General features: G+C 48.7%; 1 protein-coding gene and 1 long non-coding RNA gene across 4 annotated transcripts in view; one reads left to right on the plus strand and one right to left on the minus strand.

Annotated features, from left to right (window-relative positions):
- FRMD4A (FERM domain containing 4A) overlaps positions 1–24,774 on the plus strand; it is a 612,063-nt gene that overhangs the window by 183,826 nt on the left and 403,463 nt on the right. The gene's annotated exons all lie outside the window — the stretch shown is intronic.
- Positions 19,310–22,175, minus strand: LOC147579504 (uncharacterized). The gene is made up of 2 exons (XR_015254012.1): positions 22,053–22,175; positions 19,310–19,737 (listed from the first exon to the last, which is right to left on the minus strand). It is a non-coding gene; the product is annotated as an uncharacterized LOC147579504 (long non-coding RNA).

Below are 24,774 nucleotides of genomic sequence, written 5' to 3' on the forward strand. Positions count from 1 at the left end.
GGAAGGAAGGGAAGAAAGAGTTTTAAGGCAAGGGGGGTGATGCCCGGCTTTAGAGGTCAAGTATAAAGGAGACGTAAAATTTTCATCTCTCAGGTCCCCCTAAAAGATAATGGGGAAGTTAATGCCCATCTCAGCAGGTTGTGGTGGGTATTAAATAACATTTACAAAGCACTCCGAACACACCCTGACATAGGGTAGCTTCTTAAATCCTTGTTGAAAAGTTCTTGATGCTATTCTGGAGCTTTGGTTGTAGGTATCCTTCAAAATATAGAGGCATACAATTTAATATGAATAATAAGGAAAATAAATAATATATTTGTAAAAAGCTATCTTTCCGTCATAGGGTGTCCTAGTTTTTTCAGCAGTGTGTGAGCACATACAAGGAGTGAAGCACGTACAGCCTGTGTAGGAAAGTCACAGAGATTAGTATTTGAGGGGTTTCCGGAAGGGCTGAATCAACACCGATGGCCAAGAACAAGAATGAAAATGTGTCTTGCGAGAAACATATGTTTGATAGAATTTATTAACTTTCTTGGTCAGTAGAGATAAGAGCAATGCCTAGTCCATAACTTCAGTGACCTTTAATATGTACCATTTAAGAAACAGAATGATAGTTGACTTGGACACATACTCTGCGGAGCAAGTGATGCTTTTACGGTGCTGCTTATTTCATGACCATGTATCTCCAACTTCCTAGTATTGTTACCATTGCACTTTGCCAATTTCCAAACAACCATTGGCTTTATTTGACGTAAATATCTATTCCTGTTTCTGCTATTTGTGTATAATAATATATAAACAGGGTGATTATAAAAATGTCTAACAACCAGTAGGATATAGGTATTTGCTACTCAGAATGATTGCTGGTTTTCTTTTAAATGTTTAACTCTTTATTTGAGAGAAAGAGAGAGAGAGAGCTGGAGAGGGGCAGAGAGAGAGGGGGAGAGAGAGAATACCAAGCAGGCTCCACACTGCTGGTGCAGAGCCTGATGTGGGCCTCGAACCCATGAACCGTGAGATCATGACCTGAGCTGAAATGAAGAGTCGGATGCTTACCACCTGAGCCACTCAGGTGCCCCAGAATGATTGCTGTTCATAGCATTGGAGCCAGATCCCAGAGGCCCCAGCCATCTGGATCACAGGAAGGTTCAGAGGTCCCAGAGCAGGAGCAGAATGGTTCCACAGTCCAGGCTAAGGACACAAGGACACTATGGCAGTTCAGGCTCTGGGGCTCAAGGTCATGGCTTGGGAAGTGTGTCAGTATTTTAACAACCAGTATAGCCGTGGTGGTTGTACTAGCTGAATATCATGGATGCTAGTAGGTAGGTTGAAATTACTAGGTCTCCAATTTTCTACTGGTTGATCCTCTCAGTAGCATTGGGAAGTTAGGAAAGCAAGCTGAATTTATTTATTTTGCTAGTATTGCCATCAAATATTGACTACATTACTGGAAATAGACCATTACGTTAGGGAGAAGATGAGCCCCTTAAAAAACTATAGAGATTCTTTTCTACCGGACATAGTTGTATTCAGCTGCTTTGTCCTACCCGCCATATTGTGAAATCTTGGAGATCAAAGGCACATACATCTTGGTCACCTCAGTGTTTTAAACATCTAACACGGAGCTAGGCACATAGACAGTGATCAACAAAAGTTTGGGAATGAATGAACAAGCTTGGTTTTGATTCCTTCAGGCTCCAGAGCTAGTTGAAAACTTGAGGAGTCGTTTTCCATTCCCTTCAAGTAAATATGTTTGACCCCTTTTAGTCTTTTGGCTTCCCTGCCAGGATGCTGAGGTGGCCTTTGTGCATAACAACTAGCTTCTTCTTGGGAAGAGCTTGCCCACGCTTGCTTACCAGTGCAGAGTGCAGAGCGGCTTTCTTCAAAGTATTTTGGAGTGTGCCCAGCCCCGAAGTGCGTCCCAGAGAAAAAGCACTTGGGGCTTAAATAATTCCATCTCATAAGAGAAGGAAAAGAGACAGGTATGCAAATGTGATCAGACAGAATTAAAATTAAATTAAAGAATGGAGAGAGGGGCAGCAGGGCATCCTTGCATATTCAGAGGTGAGAAAAAAATACACAAGCAGTTGGCAGCTAATGAGAAGAGAGATGATCAAGGCTAGGCAAGGAAGCCGGGGGTAAGGAGGTGCAGGGAACAGGGAACCGCATCTCAGAGGTGTTTATCTTCAGTGGAAACAGATTTTCCTGGGCTACACAGCATGAATTTTTATCACGCCTCTCTACTCATCTCTACTCAACTTCAATCAGTTCACTCCTATTAGGCAAACAACTTCTTGATGTCGAAATCAGCGTGCACTGCTCGCTCTCCAGTCACGAGGCAAAATTCAAAGAGTGGCAGTTTCACTGGGAGAGGAAGAAAGAGAGAAAGACACCAGACCAACTCAAAGCTTCCGTTCAGCCAAACCCAACATCTTTTTGTCACTTTTCATCGCTTCAAAAGCCACACATTCCCAGACAGAATCATAAACCCGGCTCGAACGGCTCACCGTTCCTGCATGTAGACTGTGAATCTCATTTCAGAGTTGGAATGCATCCTTCCACCGGGGAGGGGGAGATGTTCCTGCAGCAGAAGATGATTGATTTTTAATGACTTAGGGTCTAAATTATACCTGTTCTCTTCCCGTGAAAGGGAAACAAAGCTGAAGTAGGGAGACCCTCCCTGTAGGAGGCACCTGATGAAAATTCGCCCATGTCTGCTAGCTTTCGGGAGCTCAGGATAGCAAGGCCCTCTGTGACTTCACCTGATGGTGCAGCTCTTGTTGCGCTGCCATAATGGGCAAGTGCGGATAGTTGAGGGGGCAGGAGAGTGACACCAATCACGACCTATTGCCTGGCAGGGAGGTGGACGAGACATGCGTCCCCCCTGGAATTTTGCTGTGATTCAGCATTGTTTCACTTAGCGGTGCCTCATTGTCTCTCAATCTCACGCTCCTGCAAAATGCCTGGTGCTAATTATGAATGCTAGAAACCCACCATTTCCTAGGGATTAATTAACAATGAGATGATAGGAAAGTCTTGAGTAGCCTGGCTAGAGAGGGCAGTGAGAGGCTCAGGGCCGACCTTGATAACTAAGGAATCAGAGTTGAGGGAAGGGGTGCAGGGACCCAGGGTATAGTCATAATGACTTACCATTTGGAATTTATCCCTTGGCCCCATACCTCTGAGAACTTGAAAAGGTGAATCTGAAAGCCAAATTTTCGGTTTAATACTGATATACAGAGTGCTTGTTTTCTTATTTTGCAAAAACAAATTTCCATGGAAATAGAGTGGCAGATTACCTTTATAGCCTCTAGATTAAAAAAAAAAAAAAAAAAAGCCCCTCCTGTGCTGACAGCATAGAGTCTGCTTGGGATTCTCTCTCTCCCTCCTTCTCTGGCCCTCCCCCGCTCCCTCTCTCTCTCTCTCTCTCCCTCTCTCTCAAAATAAATAATAATTTTAAATAATAGCACCTCAAATCTTCTCTATTTCCTTTTTACACAATTGTCAAAGGTAACGTGTTCTGGGCCTTGCCACCACAGGGTTTGTGACCGTTTTCTCTAACCTTAGTTGAGTCCTCAGCCTCAGTGGGCTTCCTAGTTTTTCTTTGATCTCCCTCGTCAGCAGCCAGTGTGCACTCTTTCCCTCACCGCCTAAATCTCCAGCATTATCTCCAACCCATTCATCTTTCCATCCACGTGATGGTCCATCCGCCCATTTCTTCATGCTTTCCAAGTGTCATCCCAAAGACATGTCAAGACATCTTATGAAACACACGTCTTATGACAGAAAAGGAACAAAGAAAGACAAGGAGAAAATGCCAAAAGAAGCCCAACATGAAGTGGCCCCGCCATGGCCATCAGACTCTCTCTACATGACCCATGGTCCTATTTCTTGTTGAGATGGCCAAGCATCTATAGACTGCTGCCCTGGTGTGAGAGACCCAAATGCTTTGAAAACATATGGCCAGATGCCCTCACCCTTTGTACATTCTCAAACATTGCTTTGTCACCTAGCATTAAACTGTTCCATTATTGACTTATTTTCATACGCTGGCTTTATACTTAAAAGCCTATGGACTCTCAGAAAGTGGCATTTGCTTGGCCCCAAATAACATCGTCCCCAGGACCCCTTGGCAAGACCTCCTCTTTTCCTGCTAACTCGACATCGGTTGACTCTGTGGTAGGTATGCTGAATCGAAATCACTTATATCAGCAGCAATTTTCCTTCCACGGCCAGAATCTTGAACCACATCTTCTCAAGTTTGGTAAGAATGAACTTACTCAAACTTCAGTGACTTTTCCGCCCATTTATTCTGTTCTCACCGATCAAGGCATGAGGATTAAAGAGGCTCTTTATAAATTAGCTAACCAGGGTGGTTGCCTTGTCTTTAGAGGTCTAATGGTACAAGAAAATACTTGTACATTGTTGAATCTTCTTGAGACTATGATCAGAGCTCAACTCCTGTTCAGTAGGTCACATCAGGGCGAGACTGTGCCTGGGGCAGAATAAAGCCAGTTTCCCTCCATACATGAGGAAGACTCACAGAGAGCAGGACCGGGCTGGCAGTCGGTGTGCCTCACTTGGGGCTTCCCACAACGGGGCCCCCTTATGGTTGGGCCTGCGACTGAGCCCCATGATGGCCTTGACGGCTCTGGTGTGTCCTTCTCCTCAGCTCACCAGGCAGCCACTGCCCGCCCACCTGCCAGGTGCAGAGAAAACTCCCCACATCAAATGGAAGGTTTTAGAAGAGAGGAATGGCGGGTGGTGGGAAAGACTCAAAACCCGGCTGCCTGCGATCAGGCTGCTACGACACAATGATCACAGAAAGGGAAGTTTGAACAACACACATTTATTTCTCACGGTTCTTGATGCTGGGAGGACTCCAATCAAGGTGCGGGCAGAGTCAGTGTCATGGTGAGTCAACTGCCTTCTCATTATGTCCTCACATGGCCTCTCCTTAGCTCCTGCATGCAAAGGAGGAAGGAGGGAGGAAGGCAGAGGAATGAGGTGGAATTTTGTGTCTCTTCCTCTTTTTATAAGGACATCAATTCCCATCACAGGGGTCCTAGCCTCGTGACCTCACCTCACCTTACCCTGACCATCTCCCCAAAGGCCCATCTCCAAATACCATTCAACATAGGAATTTGAGGGAGATGCAAACATTCAGCCCAGCACACCAGCTTTTGTCCTCCCTCCTTTCTGTGACGAGAGCCTCAGAAACTTCCCAAGCACCCGTGGGGAGGCTTGTAGCAAACAGGGTCCAGCATGGCCGGCCACAACCACAGCACGGTCAAAGACATTATGAGGGGAACGCTGCCTGCTGGCAGTTCCCGTGAACCCTTGACAACCTCCGCTAGCCACAGCATACTTGCTCCGTCCTCCTTTTCCCTCAATATTTCTCGGTCTATTTGGTTGACAACTTGAAATGCGTGGCTCTCTGGGAGCCCTCCCCCGCCCCGACTGTGTGTTTGAGTTTTATGCCCCATTGGTCAGGGATACGAAATTGGAAATTGCCTGTGTGCCTGCAGACCAGAGGGTCACTGCCAGAGAAGCGGGGGGGTCTTCCACCTGGAGAATGGAGGCGGGGTGTTTTGATCGAGAGTGAAGGGGTCATTTCGGGGAGAAGGGGATAGGACAGAGGTCTGTGGTTTCAATGGCCCTGCTCCCAGCCCTCGCGGCATTTTGCAGACCTTGCTGAGGAGGAAGAATGAGCCCTCCTGGCTCAGTAAAGTGCAGAAAAGGATCCCATCCATCTCGTGGTGCTGCGTCTTGTTTGCCTCTATCTCCTGAGCCAAGATTTTCCAGTGCATTCTTATCAGTGCCCAGATTTCTTGTAATGGACTGACAATGGGTCAGGAACTTCAGATGAAAGTCTTAGACATCTGTTACGGGAGCCAAAGCAGCCACACAGCTGAGCCACAGACACTTAACTAAGTGACACTGTCTGTTCACTTGATGCTTTGGATCTGTGTCCTTTCAAACAGTCACACTTAACTGGATTGCATCCCCAAGGCTGAGTTGTGAGCCAGCGTGACCCAGGAAAGACAGCAGACAGAGGAGGCAGCAGGGCGTCTGGGGGACGGTACTTTGGGCTAATTGGCCCAACAGCCAGAGGTCAGCTCTCCTTCTCGGCTTTCAACTTCGACCCGCTCTGGAAGTCCCTCGGTGCCTCCACGTCACCTGAACCTCCCGTCTCTCTGGTGGTTTTGTCAGTTCTGGTGTTCCGGGTGTGGCACAATTAGAGGAGAAATTTGTGAACTCTGCAATTCACTGTTTCCTTTGTTCCAGCAAAAGTGTAATTTGGGGATGTGCGTGGGCAACTTGCATAGTACAGCCGCGGGTAGGTGCTTATGGTGTAACAGGGCCAATTAGAAGAGAGCCGTGGACCTGGTATGCAAGAATTTAAGGCTCCCTGGCGCAGGTGACCTTTTCTAAAGGAGCCAGTGCTGCCCTTTCATCAGGTGCCAGGCGCACAGACCGAGGCGAGATTCTGGCACGGTGAATCACACCTGGATGGGAGCTGCAGCCCCAGCCTGGGTCACAAGTTGAATGGCCCATTAGGGAATTTAGAAATCAGAATTTAAAATTTAGAATTAATCCCAGGCCACACAGGCTTCAGGACCTGGCAGGAGCCGGAAGTTAGGGGTTTCGAGATAAATGTATAGAAAGCCTTATTTCCGATGTCAAATAAATACACACATATTAACAAATGTGTGTGTGCAGATAGGTAGCAATGCCTCTGTCTAAGCTGTGCAGCTCATATTCAATATTCAGATGTGTGATCGTCGCACCGCTTTTCCAGTGCGAATGAGAAACTACAGTCGTGTGTTAGTCGTGCATCTGATAGTATCACCTGCAAGTGTTCACAGACCAAACATTGCGGCAAACCCCAAGGAGGAAATGTGGAACTATTGACTGTGGCATGTGTCACAGAGAGAGGACTCTGATTTAATGGAGCAAAGAAGGCCTCTGAATATAGCAAAGACAAAAATGGGAGGTATGGGGGGGGGGGGCAGGGCAGAAAGAAATGTTAGCGACCGCAAAACGTCATGTGTATCTGTGGCTGTTGCCCGGGGCACGGGGGAGAAGACGACTAAGGCTTGAGAGCAAGCAGGGCAGGTCCACGAGCCCCGAAGCAGCCTGAATGCAGTGGTTGGAGACCAGCCCAGGGAGGTTGGCAGTGAGGACAAAGCACCCCCCCCCACCATCCCTGGGAGCCACGAGAACCGAGAAGGCGAGCTGCAACATGGAAGGAGCTAGACGGAAAGTCTCTCCAAAGCTTCAGCCACAGAAAAGCCAGCTACCAGGTGCCCGCAAGATGGAAAATTTGGCAGCATTGTTACAAAGACGTTTGCCAACTTCAAATATCAACTACTGACTTCCTGTTGTTTAATGTTAATTAAAGCTGTTAATATCACCCACCGGTAGAGACTTCCTGTCTTATATTTCAGATATTTGCCAGGAGGGCTGACAGACGAGGTAACAGGAAGAGGGCAGTCGGGCAGCACGACACAGGGTCGACTATACAGGGAGATCCACATGTGGCTCCACCCGCAGACGTGTTAGAAGTGGCCCTCCCTCCCAGGCTGGTAGTGTGCGGATACCTCTGTTTCCAGGGGCCTGGCCTCCTGCCCAGCAGATGGGTCGCCTGGGAACCTCCTTCCTAGCAGGGCGCTGTCTACAGTCAGCCTTTTGTCCTGTGTGCTGATTCCACTCTGGTATTGACCCTCTCTGTGCCCTCAAGCTAGCTTTTAAATTTCTGGTTCTAAATTGTGTTCTACAGTTCACACACATGGAGGAATAATAATGGCATTGTTGGGAACCAGCCGTGATTTTTAATCAGTGAGCAACCCAGAGGTTCTCGGAGGAACTGTTTTCGTTTGTTTGTTTTCTCCCGATTGAAATCAAATGATCAAAGAAAAAAAAATGCCTCTATACTTTGGTTTCTTTTGAGTCATTAACTAGATATACTATGATAAGATGCTTCACTACCATTCGCAGTGGTGGCAAAAGAGAGAGTGGGATGGGGCTGCTATCGGTGGAAAGTCCAGCCCCATCAGGCACGGCCCGGGTTTGCAGAGGCCAGGCCAAGGGGGGAGGGAACTTGGTGTCGTGGGGGGTGGGGAGCAGGGGGCGCGGTGCACCTTCGGACGAAGCTTACTTTTCTCAGCTAGAAAATGAGCAGTGTAGCTTCCATTCACGTACCAGTCACTTTTCACATCTGGTCTTTATCCACTGCTCACAGTCCAGTGACGAGGAATGCAGGGCAGGTGAGAAATGAGGCCAAGAGGGTGTTGGGTCACACTGGAGATGGGGTCAGGCCAGGAGTGGTGGAGACCGTGCCAGCCACGGAGGTAGGGATGATGATGATGACGGTAGTGATTAACATGCATGTAGTCCTTGACCGTCTCCAGAGCCACTGCCTGCCTTTTTCTCATCACAAACTGGAGGACTCATCTGCAGTAATGTTTGGGACACTGAGTTGGGAGGCAGAATACCTTAGGGGCTGGATTGGCTCAGCTACGATATGCAGAGCCGGGTACAAACCAGCAAATTTATTTTATTTTCACAGGGAAAACATACCACAATTGGCATCAGATTCGAGTGCCTGGGATCTGGGGGGAGACGATGATGATGCACATGGCCCTTGCCTTCCATAACATCACATTTAAGCAGAGGGAAGAATTACATATGCCTATAACCCCCAAGAAAGCGAGAGACGAGAAATGACAGGAAACCTGACCCAGTGCATAGTAGGGAGGCCGGAGGGAGCAGAGATGGCTAGGGGTAATTGAGGAAGGCTTTCGGAGGTGGAATTTGAATCAGTTTGGGGATGGATGGGTTGGATTTCAATAGGAGGTGGACGACAGTTATTCTGGGGAGAGAAAATGCCTTGAGCAAAGGCAGAGAAGAGAAAAACATGAGCCAGTGGAGGGAATCATGGGTGACCCAGGTAGGAGTTAGCAGAGGGCACGGGAGAGTGGGTTCGGAGTAAAGGCTGAAAAGGGAGGCAGTTGGTCCAATTGTGAAGGGTCTTGGAGACGGAGGCAGATGCTATTATTATCCTATTTTACAGATGAGAAAACTGAGGCACAGAGAGGACACCGTCCCAAAGCCAGGAAATGAATCTGCGTGGTCTGGCTGTGAAAGCCATCCTCAAACGCACATGCTAGGGCTCTTATCCGGGTGCTGGAAAACCTTCCTTGTCGTTAGCTTCCCCAGAGCGTGGTGAGGTCTCCTCTTTACCTCACAGGGTGGTGAGCTCAGTGTCTGCTTTTGGCTGCAGCAGACCCCAACCCAAGTGGGCTTAAACAAACAGGAAACGTATAACCTCACAAAACAAGAAGCCCAAAAGTTATACAAGAACCATCACTGGTAAATGCAGCAGCTCAACAGTAATTTGGAGACCCTAGGGTTTCCCTTCACTCCACTCATGGGCCACCCTCTCGGGTCAGCTTTACCCCCTGCCTCGTTACCTTCTCAGTCTCAGCTCAAGCGCCCTCTATTCAGGGCAGCCTTTCTGACGCTCTCCCGGCCGAGGCAACCCTGCTTCCCTAGGCTCCTCCTATGTGTGTACATGAGTCTCCTCCCGGTCGCCCAGCTGCCCTTTCCCTTATTATAGGATCCTTTCAGCCCTCCTGGTTCAACCCCAGGCTCTGTGAGGGAAGGAGCTCTGTGGATTTTTGTTCACTCTTGTGTCCCTAGTGCCCGCCACATAAATACTTGTCAGGTGAACAAATGATAGCTTTGTGTAGTGCTTCGGAACTCACGAACTACAGTGAATATATAATATGGCAAATGACGAATTACGAGTTATTCTCCTATGGTGCCTTTTCCCTGAGGCAAATTGCTCTTGGTTTCTTCCCCAAGAAAGCTTTCTCCTTGGGGCGCCTGGGTGGCTCAGTCAGCTAAGCGCCTGACTCCAGATTTTGGTTCAGGTTATGATCTCATGGTTCATGAGTTCGAGCCTCGCATAAGGCTTTGTGCTCCCAGTGCAGAGCCCACTTGGGATCTTCTGTCTCCCTCTCTCTCTGCTCCTCCCCGGCTGTCTCCCTCTCTCTCTCTCAAAAATAAATAAACATTAAAAAAAAAAGAAGAAAGCTTTCTCCTCTTTCCCCTTCCTGTAAAACCCACATTTTGTTCAGACATCTGAGCAACCCCCCGTTCGAGAGAGAGATTGTGATCATTCCACCACCGTGTGGTAATTGCTATTGGCCCAGGGGTGGCCCATGGCCTCAGCTGCCCAAGCAGACCAAAGGAGAGGACATATTCTCATAGGTGAACAAGGCTACTGGTTGCCCCAGCAGCTGGTGACCGTCTTGTAGCCAATGTCGTGCTAGCAGGTTTGGAAAAAAGGGGGAGATATTTAGTGGATAAAAGTGAACAGGATTCAATGATGTTTAGGGACATCGGATGAGGAAGAAGACAGTCTTAGGGAAGAATTCTCATTTCCCAGCTCGGACCTCTGGCTGGTGGCCCCAGTCATCGTGATGGAAAACGTTGGGCAAACTGAGAGCCGTTCAGACCAGACTTTCACGCAACGCATGAAAGTGTGCCTGGTTGTGCGTGTGTGAGATTGCATTCCCCATGGCAAATGATTGTTGTGTCCCTAATAAGTGGTGGATAAATGATTCGGTGGATTTAACTGGCCTGCAGCATTTGTGAAGATCAGATAGTCTCACTTTGGTGGGAAAGTTGCCTTCTACCCTCGGAGCCAAGAAAGCCCGCCTCACCAGTAACCCTTGCTCCTGATCATGCCTCCGGTGGCTGCCTGTTTAAAGAGTTCATCCAGCAAGCTTCTTCAAAATGCATTTGAATCTTTGCAAGCCTCGGGCTGTTGGGCAGGGTGATGGCATCTCTGAGTGTCCTGGAAGGAGGGGACTTGTTACCCTTTTGTCTTTGAAAGGTAGGGGCATCTGCTCCCGCCATCCTGGTTAATAGGTTTCCAATTATTTGGGCAGATCTAAAATAATATTCCAGAGGCAGTGAAGAAGCAGCTGGGCGACATTACTTGTAATTGTTTAATATTGTTATCACATGTGCTTACAAGAAAAGCGAGGCAACCGGCCATCAATCAAGGGAGGGAATATTCATAGATGGTGATCACGGTGCCCGCGTTGGAATGTCATGGCAACCGTCCCGCGGTCCCGGGCTTGATTACTTCCTGCTGCAGCCCTGGTCGGAGCTGCGTTGCTTCATTAACTTTACTTTCTTCAACCTCATTTGTAAAAGGAAAGCTGGAAACAGCCCCACCTCGGGCTTCATGCTCCCCTGCTCTGAAAATCCGATGTTACAAAACAAGCCGCGTTTCTTCTCTTCCTCTCTCTCCTTCTAATATGGTCTCTAATTGTATTCAGAGTCTCACAGGTCCTACTGTGACCACCAGGGAAGGACTCACCCAGAGGCGACAGAGAATTATACCCTCTCCACACCTGCCGTTTCATGGGTGGGGGAAGGGGGAAAAGGGAGCCAGGACAGGAACATGCTGGTATTGGGTAGAGTCCTGTTGGTGATCAGGTACCCCTGGGTTCAATCCTGCCTAGGTTGCTTACTGCCTCTTAGGACGTTTCACTCCACCTGAGACTCCGTGTTCTCCTCTGCGAAATGGGGATGTTACCGCCCACCTTGCTGGGCTGTGGTGGGACCATAGATCAAGCGACCGTCACGGTACCTGGCACAGAGCAGGTGTTCAGCATCTATACATTGTAATAATTACCATATCTAAAGTCACAAAAGGAGTTCTCAGAGAAGTTGGAACTTAGATTCTGTCTCTCCGGAGTCTGATCTGACTAGACCACACTGCTCTGCTTGAGTAGAGAGGCCTCGGAGTCTCTTGGGTGAGGGCATTTGTAACATCTGTTCAGGGCACAGTTTTACCATGAAACTCCAGAGACTGGCTTTGTCCGGGTCGCTGGGGGATACCGGTGTGGGTTGGTGGTCTTTGGGTCAAATATTTGCCCAATACCCCGCCCTCCCCCCGTGGCATTTGATAGAACCTCCATGCCCTCCTAAGGCACACTGGCAGAGTAAATGGGTTGTATGGCAAGTTGCAAATCAAATGGCCAGTCTGAAAGTCAACAGGGCCACCTAACACAAGCAAACGTCAGTGAGCGCGGAGCATGAGGAGGAGAAAACATGCCACACGAGGTGTAGGAACAACAACAGATACTTAAACTTCAGCTCCCAACAGCCTAGTGGCCTCTTCTGGAGCAGAGCTGGGGGTCCGGGGCAAGCCTACGCTCGTGGCAGCGCCCACGAACAGGGTGCCACGGACCCACCGCTGCTCCGCAGACCAGAGACGCTGCAGCCCCAGCTGCCTGCCTGCTGCGGGGGACAGGGCAAGAGCAATGCTGAAATCTGCCCCAGGTCAAGCGTGCTTTTACTCGATTTTAGCATTAGCTACCGTTGAATCGTGCAATGCTTTCTCTGCATTTTCTCATTGAATGCCGCGGCATCCCTATGAAGCAGGAATGGTTATTTCCATTCGGCAAATGGAGACCACGAAGGTTAGAGACTAGGTCAAGTAATCTGCCCAGGAACAGAGCTGGTAGGTAGATGAGCGAGGATCGGAACCCGGTCTTTCTCCCTCTGAAGTCCACACGCGCACGTGCTAATCATGTAACAGCGGCAGCTACCCCTGACAGAGACCCATCCTGTGCCAGGAACACACTTTGCCCGCATTAACGTAGTGCTTATGACCACCTTATAAGGTAGATACCATTACGAGCATCGAGTCCCATCGTCCCCCCAGAATACCCGGAATGAAGGCACCGAGCGGGCTAGCCTTGCCCTGTCACACCTGCAGGTGGTATTCTCTCTGGGGAGCGTGAGACGGTAGCTGAACCAAATTCTTGCTCTTCAGAGTGTGGTCTGTGAGCAGACCCCTTGCGGGCTTGTTAGAGCTGCGGACTCTCCCAGACCTCCCGAGTCCGAATCCGTGCTTTCCTCAGATCCCCACATGATGTGTGTGCGCGTTAGAGGCTGAGAAGCCCTGACCTAAGCTCTAGCGGAGTGAGATCGCATCACCGAAACCGCTCCCCAGTCCCACGGCTTCCAAGACAGGGGGAGGGAGGAAAGTGACCTTCCCCAGTGTCAGACGAAGGGGCATCAGCCAGGAGACACAGTCCTTGGAGAAGAGGTGTGGATCCACTAAGGTAGCAGTAGCTGCTGTGACAGATAAACTAAGTTTCCGTGACACGACGTCCTGGGCACTTACTTCTGGTTCGTGTAAAATCAGGTGAGTGGGGAGGGCTCTGCGCCCCCGGCGAACCAGAAGTGATGTCTGTTACTTCCCCCTCACCCTCCGCGGCCACCTCTACCTGCGAGGGAAGGTGGAAAACGTGGCCTCGCTGTGGGCTCAGGAAAACCGTTCGGTGTCTCCACCACCGTTCCCTGGAAACTTTTAGCTCTCAGCTGTTCGTTTATCCACTCAACATAATACTGAATAACGAATTAGAGTCATGTATTCACCCATTCATTCTTTTCTTCACTCAACAAGCATTTGTTAATGCCTGATATGTGGAGGAACTTGGAGCAAAAGGGGGAGTAAAATTGTTCCTCTTCACAAAGGAGCCCCGTGTCCAGAGGGGAGGATGAGCAGGGCGGTGACTGGAGACTGTGGGTTATTAATACGCAGCAGGGCTCTGAGAACGTAGGAGAGGGAATGAGCATCTCATTCTCTGTGGGGACATCAGGGAAGGCTTCCTGGAGGAAGTAACCCTGACCTGAGCTTAGACAGACGGGAAGGAATAACCCAGGCAGAGTGCAGTTGGAAACCTCGAGACTGCAGAGCAAGCCCTTGCGTGAGGTGGCAGGGGGTGTTCGTTCGGGAGGCAAAGATCTCATCCGGCTGAGGGCTGGGATCAGAGCATGATAAGGGATAGGCAGGAATACAATTCAAAGTGGCTCAGTGGCCCGTCTCCTGGGACATGGGGGGAAAGTGGACCCATGGTCTGGCCCGTGCTTGGAAAGAAAGGATGCAGATAGTTCTGTCCACACACGTGCATGGTACCCTGGTGCCCAGGCGCCTAGAAGAGAATATACACCTTCCCGTGAGTTCCTCACTGAGATGCCCGTCGTAACCCTGCAAGAATGGAGGTGCAAGCTGCTTTAAATTACCCCGCATTTTATATTCCTGGAACAGCTGTCACCTGCCTTGCCCCGGGGACCTCATTACCTAAAGAGGGATATGCAGATTTCACGCTTCCTCCGAACCTTGGGTAGTGCTGGGCTTTCTGAAAAGCCGGAAGCTATACCCTCCACCAAACTGTCAGCCCAAAATATGTCCCTTAGAAGGGCCGTGGGACAGGGGACAAAGTTCTGTCCTTCATAATTAAGGTGTGATTAATAACTTAATCAGAACAGAGAGCGGCCCACGCGATGTCGCCTCCCCTCATTTGTTGGGCGACGAACCCCCATTAATCACAGGACGTGCCGAATGTAAAAGAGACAGGTTGATTTGAAACCTAGCGTTGGGGTAACCTCGCCACCGCTCCCTGATCTGCTTCAGAAGCGCTGCCGATATATCACAACAAGCATCACTGTCACTGGCCCAGCCTCTTCCTGATGAGCATTTTGGGCAAGGGAATGCAAAATCTGCGTGTCAGGGAAGCGTGCTCCACCCCACCTCCTCCCCCTGTGGGTCCTGAAAACTGCTTCACAGCAAATGCACCAGTGAGGAAGTTCCCCCGGGGTGCAGTCCCACCCAAGGGACCCGGAGCCCTGCCCTCGCTGACAACTGTCCCCCGCAGAGTGCAGGTGCTACCATTGCAGGATCAAGTCTTGTTGCAGAGGATCTTCCCTTCCTCTCTGAAAGATGGTCCTGCAGAGAAGCCTGTAACCCTGGCGTCAGCGGGGGTGAGAATGAGCCCTCCTCTGTCACGTCTGTCACAGCCCTCACGGCCTTGCCCTGGCTGCTGGCAGTCAGCACCTGTGTCCCTGAGCCCTCTCACGGCCACCTCCCTGAGCAGCACGCCCAACTGGAAACCAAGACCTCCTGCAACGAAAGACCACTCAGTCGCCTGGGGTACTTAGTTCCTTGCTACAGAAACACATCCGCAAGAAGGAAGTTTGGTAAAAGCGAGGTCACTCAGGAGGTTGGAGAATTTCCAGAGAACCCAGCCAGAGGATTGCTGGGTTTCAGGGTTATGGGAAAGAAGCCCCAAATCCCACCACCAGACGAGTCCCTTGAGGGGACCGCTGCCTTCGCACCAAGCCCGGATCCTGCAGCTTGCACCCCAGAGATGCTAACCCTGGGTACCACACATCCTCCCTAGGTTTCCCCAGGGCCACACGCTCTGCCACTGTGGTGCCGCTAGGGGTGACTCTTGGTGCCCAGGACTCCTTGACCCCAGCGCCTGACTCCAGGTCGGAGGTCCCTGCACATGCCCAGGTCTGGGGTCCACACCCAACAACAGGAGGCTGGGAAGGCCAGTGAGTGCCATGGATTTTCAGCTTTTGTAGTGGGAAATTACCTCTGGCCCACCAAGACTCATCCGGTGGGCATGCCCCAAACAGGAAGAAGGTTAGTTGTTGGGCTTTTTCTCTTTCATGTTTCTGTGGGGTGAAATGAGGCTTAAATATATCAACACCGGGGTGGCTTATAACATTATCCACAACAGGCAGTTAACGTTGTCAGATTCTGACAATGGGCCCATTGTCCAACCCTCCAGCCGCCTCCCCAAAGTCTTAGCTTGTAAACATCTGCAGTCCTTCCTCCTGCCTCCCTGCTAACAGGCGCTGGTGGCCTCCAACACTCTGGGCGTTCCGAGGAAGAAGGACCTAGGAGTTTTGATTCTATTTGACTCACGGTGCAAAATCTTTTGGTTACTTTTCTCTTTGCAGTCTCTCTACTTTTTTGGTTTGCTGCCCCAAAAAGGGCCTTATCTCTCTCAAGATCACCACCTATAGCATCACATAGACTATATCGAGGGCCAATAATTTCTTGGATGTGTCTTAAAATTCATGTTCCTGGGTCCTAGATCCAGAGATTGTGGTGTAGCAGGTGCTCAAAGTTTAAGTGCTTAGAGAATTCGCTAGCTCCCCTTATGCTGTCATCTCACAAGGAACTGCACTCACCATTAACTTCTTGAGTATTTGGGGCATCTGTCCTCACCCCAGATTTTAGACAGATCACACATCCGCAGCCAAGGAAACGCATCGCAGCTGTCCTAGACTTCCGAGTTACCCTCATGTGCTCCCGTGAGTCACAAGGATGTTGGGGATGAGTCAAGGTCTCCACAGCATCCATAGGTGTTGACACGATTCTCAGATAGCCGCTACCTCCTCAAACTCTCCTGTGTTTCCTTCCATCCTCCCCTTCTCCAGGATGACCAGCCTGTCTTGCTTTCCGTTAACTTCAGCCTTTACTTGGCAATGCTGGCTTCTTGACGGGATCTCCTTTCTCTGGCCCCACTGGGTAGAAGGGAGGTGCTCCTTGCCTGATGCCCTGAGAACGTAGAGCTCAACCAAGTAGGCTGCTTAAATTCTAAGTTAGAGTCTCAGACACCCAGAGTCACTGCAGCCCCCATGGCACGAGAAGAAGTTCCCATCACCTTCAGCAAATGGGACTTCTGCTTCCTCAGGTGTGGGGGCAGTGGCCCCCACGATAAGGAAGCCAGCAGACTGTCACTGGGACAATGTCATAAAAAGATTCATCTTCATAGCTAGGGCTACCTCCTTTGAGTGTAAGCGTCTTTCATTCATTCATTCAGCCAATATGGCTTACGGGCCTTCTGTGTGCAAGGCCCTGTTCAGGCCCTGCCTTATAATGGACTCATGACTTCTCTTGGGGCGCCGGAAAGGAGCCCACGTGAGTTCTAGGCCTTGTAAGAAGCAGATGCCAAGACCGGGTTACATAGCAAGGATTTTTTTTTTTAACGTTTATTTATTTTTGAGACAGAGAGAGACAGAGCATGAACGGGGGAGGGTCAGAGAGAGGGAGACACAGAATCTGAAACAGGCTCCAGGCTCTGAGCTGTCAGCACAGAGCCCGACGCGGGGCTCGAACTCACGGACCGCGAGATCATGACCTGAGCCGAAGTCGGCCGCTTAACCGACTGAGCCACCCAGGCGCCCCAGCAAGGATTTTATTAGGAGAATTACCCGAGTGAAAGGAGATAGGGAGAAACTGCGAGAGACTGAGAGAGCCCTTCTCCAAAGGCAAAGTAAGTCTGACCTTGAGTGAAGGGGAGGGCATGCGGTGGTCTGAATGTTTGTGTCCCCCCCGCCCCTGTTCAAAATTCATATGCTAAAATTCTCCCTGTGTAAGGATAGTAGAAGGTGGAGCCTTTGGGAGGTAATTGAGTCAAGAGGGTAGAGAGCCCTCATGTGTGGGATTAGTACCTTATAAATGAGGCTCCTGAGTGACCCCCAGCCCCGTCCACCATGTGGGACTACAAGGAGAAGTCCGTGACCCAGAAGAGGCTCCTCACCCGGCCATGCTGGCATCCTGATCTCAGGCTTTCAGCCCCCAAAACTGTGAGACGAAAATGTCTGCCGTTCAGTTTGGGTGGAAGCATCCTGAACTGTTTTGCAGACATGCAGTGCCTAAGCCACGGTGAGCACTGGCGCCCAGACTGGCCATAAGACAGTACGGCGTCACCCAGCAACGGGTCCCTGTTAGTGTCTGCCCTGCACTCGGTCACTGGCGGGGAACAGCCTGCACGGGGTGAGGCCTCAGCGCACGTGCAGCAAGGGACTTCGACGGCCCAGCAGACGGCCCCCCCATCATCTGTGCTCTTGGCTGTAGGGGGTCTGCCGGTCTCACTCTCCTGATGGCCCCATGCTTTTAACCAAAACCAGAATGAGGAAGGGAGCCCGAGGAAACTTTGGCATGAAGTCGGATCTAATGTGAGAGCAATTGCATCCACGTTCCTGAGGTGGCTTAGGTCGGCTTGGCCAATAGCCACTACCTACCTTCTAAAGACCGGGAATAATTTACGGCAGGTGGCTATACATCGTGCCAGACGCTGGTCTGAGTTCACCCTCATATTTATGGGGGAAGGGCGAGCTGGACAAATGTTTTTAGGAGATGGCCTTTGTTTACTGCTTGTTTACAAGGCTGCAGTAAATGGGGCTTTTGCACGGTGAGGAAGCTGGGTTCGAGGACCCCCAGGCCTCCTTCTGTCTTAGGATCCCGCCATCTGAGGCTCCCTTTTACCCATCTGCCACTGGGGCTTCTCACAGCATCACAGCGGTGTGGATCCCGTTATCGGGGTAATTCTCAACATGCGCTTTCAGCGGAGATGGAACACACAGGGGGTGTAACTCCTGATGAAGTGTGTTCAGCCCGCTGGTTCCAGTGGGTCCAACTTGATCTTCACAGAGAAACGGACATGCAAAAACCACCCACGATGTGCATCCTTACCTTGAACCCGAGGCGAAAAGCAAGCTGCCGCGGCAGTGTTTTGGGTCTTCCTAATGGATGCTGCACACGTTTCTGGGGTGAAACATGTCCCTGCTTTCCTGTGTCGGCTCTGCTTCCTAATAGGACAGAGCAATGAGGCAGGGCATGAAATTTTCATAACCAACCCTGCATTTACATGCACGAAAGCGGTGCTCGCCTGGGGAGACAAACAGCCAAGTCTCCGAGATCTAAAGTGATTCTGAATACTGGTGCCGTTTTCCTGGTGCTTTGAAATCGATAAGTGCGGATAACATTCACAAAATAATTTCTTCAGTCTTTCATTCGAAGATATTTATTGAGTGTCTGTTGTGGGCAAGGTATTTCCTTTTTTTTTTTAAGAGACTATGGTATAGCCAGAGATGCCGATAGACAGTGGGCTGGGGTTCGGGGGAATTTTATATTGATTTCTGTGGGTGTGGTAGAGGAGAGAACAGTCATAGAAGCAACACCTTAGTCTGTGGTAGGAGGACTGGAAGGTTCATGACAGTACATCTAACTAGGTAAAATAGTAATTATTTGTGATTTTTCCTACGTAGTTTGTGACTTTATGAGGGCTGCGAGGTAAGCTACAAACAGACCAATCAAAAACAGGTTGGGACCTTTGCATATGCAGCGATCAAGGCGCAGCCAGCTACGCCCAGGCCTGCGTGTGCCGTTCGGCACAGCGGCCACTCGCACGCGCGGCTGAGGTACATTGCAAAGTGCTTCATCTGAACTAAGGGGCTTTAAGTAAAAACTGCACCCTGGATTTCCCGACGGAGCTGCTCTAGACTATAAGCCTCCCGGAGACAGGTTCTCATACTGTAGCCCCAGAACCCAGCACGATTCCTGGGACATACAAGGTGGTCTAAGATGTTTGCCGGGTGGGTGAGTGCATGAGTCAAGTACACGTCAAGACTGTCACAGGCAGGTAGGTAGGTGATTATTTATCATCTCACTCTGCACCTACTCATTCTCCTTCCGTAGTTCCTTCGTGCCTTCTGACCAGTGCTCTCAGAGGTCTTCCTAAGGCATCAGTGTGCAGATGACATCACGGGTCCTGTGCTAATCATGGCAGCTTCCAGGGGGCGCTGGTAAGCCCAGACGGCGGCCAGTGGATCTGTGGCATTCAGAGACTCTCTGAAGGGGGCTTGACTCTGTATACTCAGATTTCCCTCCCCGCTTTCTTACCTCTTATATTTCTCAAAAATTTTAGTCGACGCAAAGAAGTATGTGGTTATCCTTTCTTCCAGCTGATAGTTCTATGACCGTTGTTCCCGCTTGGAAACATTCCTCTGGCTGCTCCTTTGTTGTCCGTGGTCGTTCCTTCTGCTTTTTGTGGGTCTGTTTCCCTAAATAACAGGTTATAAATAGATAAGGACTAAGGAAACAAAAATGGGCTGTTTAGAATTGCATCTAAAAATAAGAATAAACCAGTTCCAAGCGAGGGCTTGAGGAGTCCCCCTGTAGACACAGTCTTTGGAGCACGGATTTAGGCTACTTCTGTTGGTTCTTATCACTAGTCCCCGGCTGTGTTTGAGGTGTGTGTGTTTCCAGAGAAGTGAGCTCTGAAAAGTGAGGTTAAGGAGTATCTAGGATAATGCCATATGTGGAAAGTTATAAGCAACTGGGGCAAGGTCAAGATAGTACTTGGCCGGGGAACTCAGATTTACCCAACCACACCTCCAAATGAGCATCTCTAGGAAAAGATATGCACAGAGAACCAAGGACAAAGAAGGAATATGTCACTGCCAGTGGAGCTGTGCTCTCCTGTCCCACTGCAGAGCTCTAGTAAGCTGAGTCACCTGCCTCAGAGGACTCTTGTACTCAAGCCAGGCTGCTGTGAGTGGTGTCGGACGGAAGCCAGTCCGGAAAATGCTCTCAAAATCTGACCTCCATCTCGGAGAGCGGGACCCGGCTTGTGGCAGCCCAGAGCTCATACACAGAGAGAAGAGCCGAAGCAAAGAAAGAGGGAGAAAGGGGAACAAATCTCCCCAAGGCTGAGGGGAGCTGAATCTTTGTTAGGACACACAGTAGGCAATGGGCAGGGGTTAACTTTCAGAGAAGCCACGGGGACAAGACAACATGTCCCAAAGACGCCATACCCAAGCATGCTGTACCTTTGAAGGCACCACCTGCTGAGACTGTAGCCCAGTCCACACTCTGGAGTCTGGCTAACCCATAGTAGCCCTCAGCATCCTTGGAGATAGGATGAGTTGGGGGCTATGTGGGGTACAGAAGAACAGACCTTCTTGACCCCAGAGGTCAAGAACGTCTGACTCCCAGACTATTCAGCTAAGAAAGAAGGGTGATTTCTTCAATTATAGAAACCTGCTGAAAAAGAAGAAAAACTAGCATGTGTGTGTGTGTGTGTGTGTGTGTGTGTGTGTGTGTGTGTGTATAAAATTTCTAATGAGGGCTTTACTAATTAGTCTTTGATTTGGATCATTTGAAGGAAAGGCAACAAATGATTTCTGAAAATGGGTTTCTTATGTATAGTTGTATTTTTTTTAAAAAAGGCACATATTTTTATAGGGACATTTTATTCAATAATGATGGCAAATGGGATGAAAATCAATGCATCTCCCTCACAGCACCCTTTGAGCTGGTTTTCCCTGAACGTATTGCCGAACATAAGTGTCATTAAAAGGGATAAGTACAAATCTATACGGATATGGGAGCTCCTCTCCCCCTCCGCCTCCCCTCCGCCACGACGGGCCATCCATGGCCGCCCTCTTGGTGTGTATTTCACAATTAGCACGCACTTACACAGAGCCACTATTTAATAACCCCTTTGTATGTCTCCCTAGTTATAATAATTACACCCATTGAATGAAGGTGGAGATAGAAGGTGCAAAATAGGATGTCCTTTTGGATTTGGAAAGAAATAAAGTTTAATCATTTCCTTCCTGTAAGCCTAACCCAAAGTATAGCGATGGTGCAGTCCCAGGAGAGTCACAGTTATCTCTTCAAGGCCATCTCATTCTTTTGACGTTGACTGAGAAGAAACGCAGACATGGCCACAACTAGACCACGGCAAAGGTTCTTAACATCTCTGTCTTCCACCCTTTTCCCTGCACTAATCCATCACAAACACCTGACAGATTAATTCTGCTAAAATGCCACATTAATCATGTTATTCCTGTTCGCCGATCTTCCTAGCTCCTAATTACTTAGATAATTAAATTCAAGAACAGATTTGGCTTGCCCCAAGCCCTCCCCCACAAGGCCCACATCCTCCTATCCGGCCTTGGTCTCAGGCACCTTCCTTCTGACAAAACCCGTCTGCTTAGTGTTTCTCAGATAATTCATGAGCTTTCCCACACAGAGCATTTGCTCACGCCGGTCCCCAGGCCACAAACCTCTTACATCATTCTCTTTGCCTTTTCAGATCCTAAACTTCCTTCCTGCCTTCAGTAATCATTGAACACCTACAGTGTGTCAGGGGCTTCATGGCAGCCCCGGTCTCAGCTCTGCCTGCCTGCAGGACGTCCTCCTTCCCCAGAGCACAGAGCGATTCATTTTTAGTCATCAACCTGTCAATTAGCTGTAGAACCCTGAGACAATCTCTTATGCCACTACTATAAACTGTCTGTGTCCATTTAGGCTGCTGTAACAGAACACAAGCACCTGGGCAGCTTATAAACAACAGAAAGTTACTCCTCACAGTCCTGGAGGCTGGGAGTCCAAGATCAAAGTGCAGACAGATTTGGTATCTGGTGAGGACCCTCTTCCTGGCTCATACACAGCCGTCTTTCTGCTGTGTCCCCAAGTGGCTACAGTGTGGGCAGGGGAGCTCTCAGGGGTCTCTTTTACAAGGTCACTCATCTCATTCGTGAGGGCTCCACCTTTATGACTTAATCACCTCCAGAGGCCCACCTCCACATGCCATCACTGTAAGGTTAGGATCTAATGTGTGAATTTTGGGGGGGGGAAGCAAATATTCACTCTACAACATATACCTTATGTTTTTTTTTATTGTGTTTACCTCTCTCTCAATGAGATTTCCAGTTTCTCAGTGCAAGGATCATGCCTTATTCTTTTTGGTACCTGACGTAATGGCTTTGCCTGTGGTAGATACCTACCATGCTCAGTAAAGATGTCATCTACGGATGACCTAATTAATTAATAGATCGATTTTATTAGTGATCTCTATACTCTGATATTTCCTATAGTAGACCCAAACATAGCCTTTCAAGCTTAGGGATCCATTCAGGGAAGGGGCAGCCATGCTTTGTAGGTAACCCTTGTCTTGGAGGAAAGGCTATGTAAACCAGAGCAGTCCCTGAGCTGGACATCGGACACGTGTGCATTTCCTAACTGTCCTGTGGCAACAACAAAATCACGAGCCAGATCATGACATGGTATATCCTATCATCATTCTCAATGGATCCACGCCTCAGGGAACCCCACAGCCTAGAGGCCTGTGATCTTGTTAAAACAGAAGTAAATAAGAGTTAAAATATTGCTTCTGCACCTGGAGGATATTATGCTCCGTGAAATAACGCAGTCACCAAAAGACAAATACTATATGATTTCTCGTACCTGAGGTTTCCAGAATAGTCAAACTCACAGAGACAGAAAGTAGAATGGTGGCCGCCAGGGAGGCCGTGGGACAGAGAAATGGGGAGTTGGTGTTTAACGTGTATGGAGTTTCAGGTTTGCAAGATAAAAATAGTTCTAGGGATTGGTTGCACAACAATGTGAATGTACTTAACACTACTGAACTGTATATTTAAAAATAGGATGGCAAATGTTATGGTATGTGTATTTTACCACAATTTTTTTTTTTAATTAACCATCAAACAGAAAAAGTAACTGCTTATGAGAATTCTAAGATGTATGTTTGGCAGATTAAAATCATTGCAACAATGGCAAAAAAATTTTTTTTCCTATGTATTGATTTTGAGAATAACAGAGATTCATAGGTGGTTTTCAAAATAAGTGAGAAATCTGCTTCGGTGTAGTTCAGGTAACTGATGAGCCCTTCCTTGGAAGGTCTTCCAACCTTGCCTTAAAAAAAAAAATAGATGCACATTTCAGTTGTCCAGAATGTATATTTCTGTTTCTCTTCTTGAATAATAAAAAAGAGGGGAACCTTACAGATCACTTTACGGTTTCTAAAATCTCTCACATTTGCTGTTCTCAGAGATAAGAATGCCACTGACATCTTCACCACCTCATTTCCGTGTTTGATCATGAGCGAAGGACATTTTTCTCTTCCTTTCAAGTGAATTATTTCCATTCTTTTTATAAAGCCATTTCTTCTTATTTGGCCTTTTAAGCTAGATTGAAAAATCTTAGCAGCCTTCTCATAAAATCCTGCTTATACATTTGAAAGCAATGTTTGTGCATAGTTGTTTTTATTTTTCTTTACCACATCTACTTTCTTTTTAATGTTTGTTTATTTTGAGACAGAGTGGGGGGGGGGGCGGGGGGAGGGGCAGAGAGAGAGGAGAGAGAGAGAATCCCAACCAGGCTCCATGCTGACAGCCCCACCACATCTACCTTTGATGAGACTTTCAGTCGCTCATGGATTGAACATTTAAGCCTAGAAGAGAGGCCATTTGTAAGAATTCACAATAGTGAAGGGGCACGCGGGTGGCTCTGTCGTTGAGCATCCAGCTCTCAATTTCAGCTCAGGTCGTGATCTCGCGGTTTGTGGGTTCAAACCTTGCCTTGGACTCTGTGCCGTCAGTGTGGAGCCTGCCTGAGATTCTCTCTCTCCCTCTCTTTCTGCTCCTCCCCTGCTCAAGCTGTCTCTATCTCTCTCCTTCTCAAAATGAGTGAATAAACACTAAAACCTTAAAGAGAAAGAATTAAAAACGGTGAAGACCTTTCTGTACCTACGTGAGCAGTTTGCACCACTTGTCGAGGAATCTTGCTACAAGTTTTTCTGGCAGCTCAGACACAAGAGGAAACACACTCGGTTATGTGTTCTGTTTTCCAGCAACAGAACGTGTTCAATTTTAAGTGAACTTGAAAACAGTAACGGGACACCTCCTGGTTTTACTTTCTCTAGAAGAGACGCGTATAATTCCATTTGCCTTTCCTTATAAATACTAATTTCCCATCCTTTTGTTAAGTCCTTCTCCTCATTTCCAGATCTTCCACTTTGTTTGCAACTTCCATAGCACAGTGAGCCAAACTAGACATTATGCCCTTATGCCCTGCTAACGAGTTGACTGGATGAAAGAATCAATGAATGAATCCTTCCCGGCCTGTGCAGGGTGTAATATCTCACCCATTGTTATGGCCTCCAAGGTGTTTTCTGGGATGCTTTTACTGAGCTAGCATTTTCTCAGCCCATATTTCCTATTCAATTCAGAAAGGACATGAATACCTACTAGTCTGGAGGCTGTGAAGCTTGAAGCATCTTGCACTTGGTA

The sequence above is a fragment of the Puma concolor genome, chromosome B4, assembly GCF_028749965.1.
Source record: "Puma concolor isolate L17-30 chromosome B4, mPumCon1.1.hap2, whole genome shotgun sequence".
Taxonomy (NCBI): domain Eukaryota; kingdom Metazoa; phylum Chordata; class Mammalia; order Carnivora; family Felidae; genus Puma; species Puma concolor.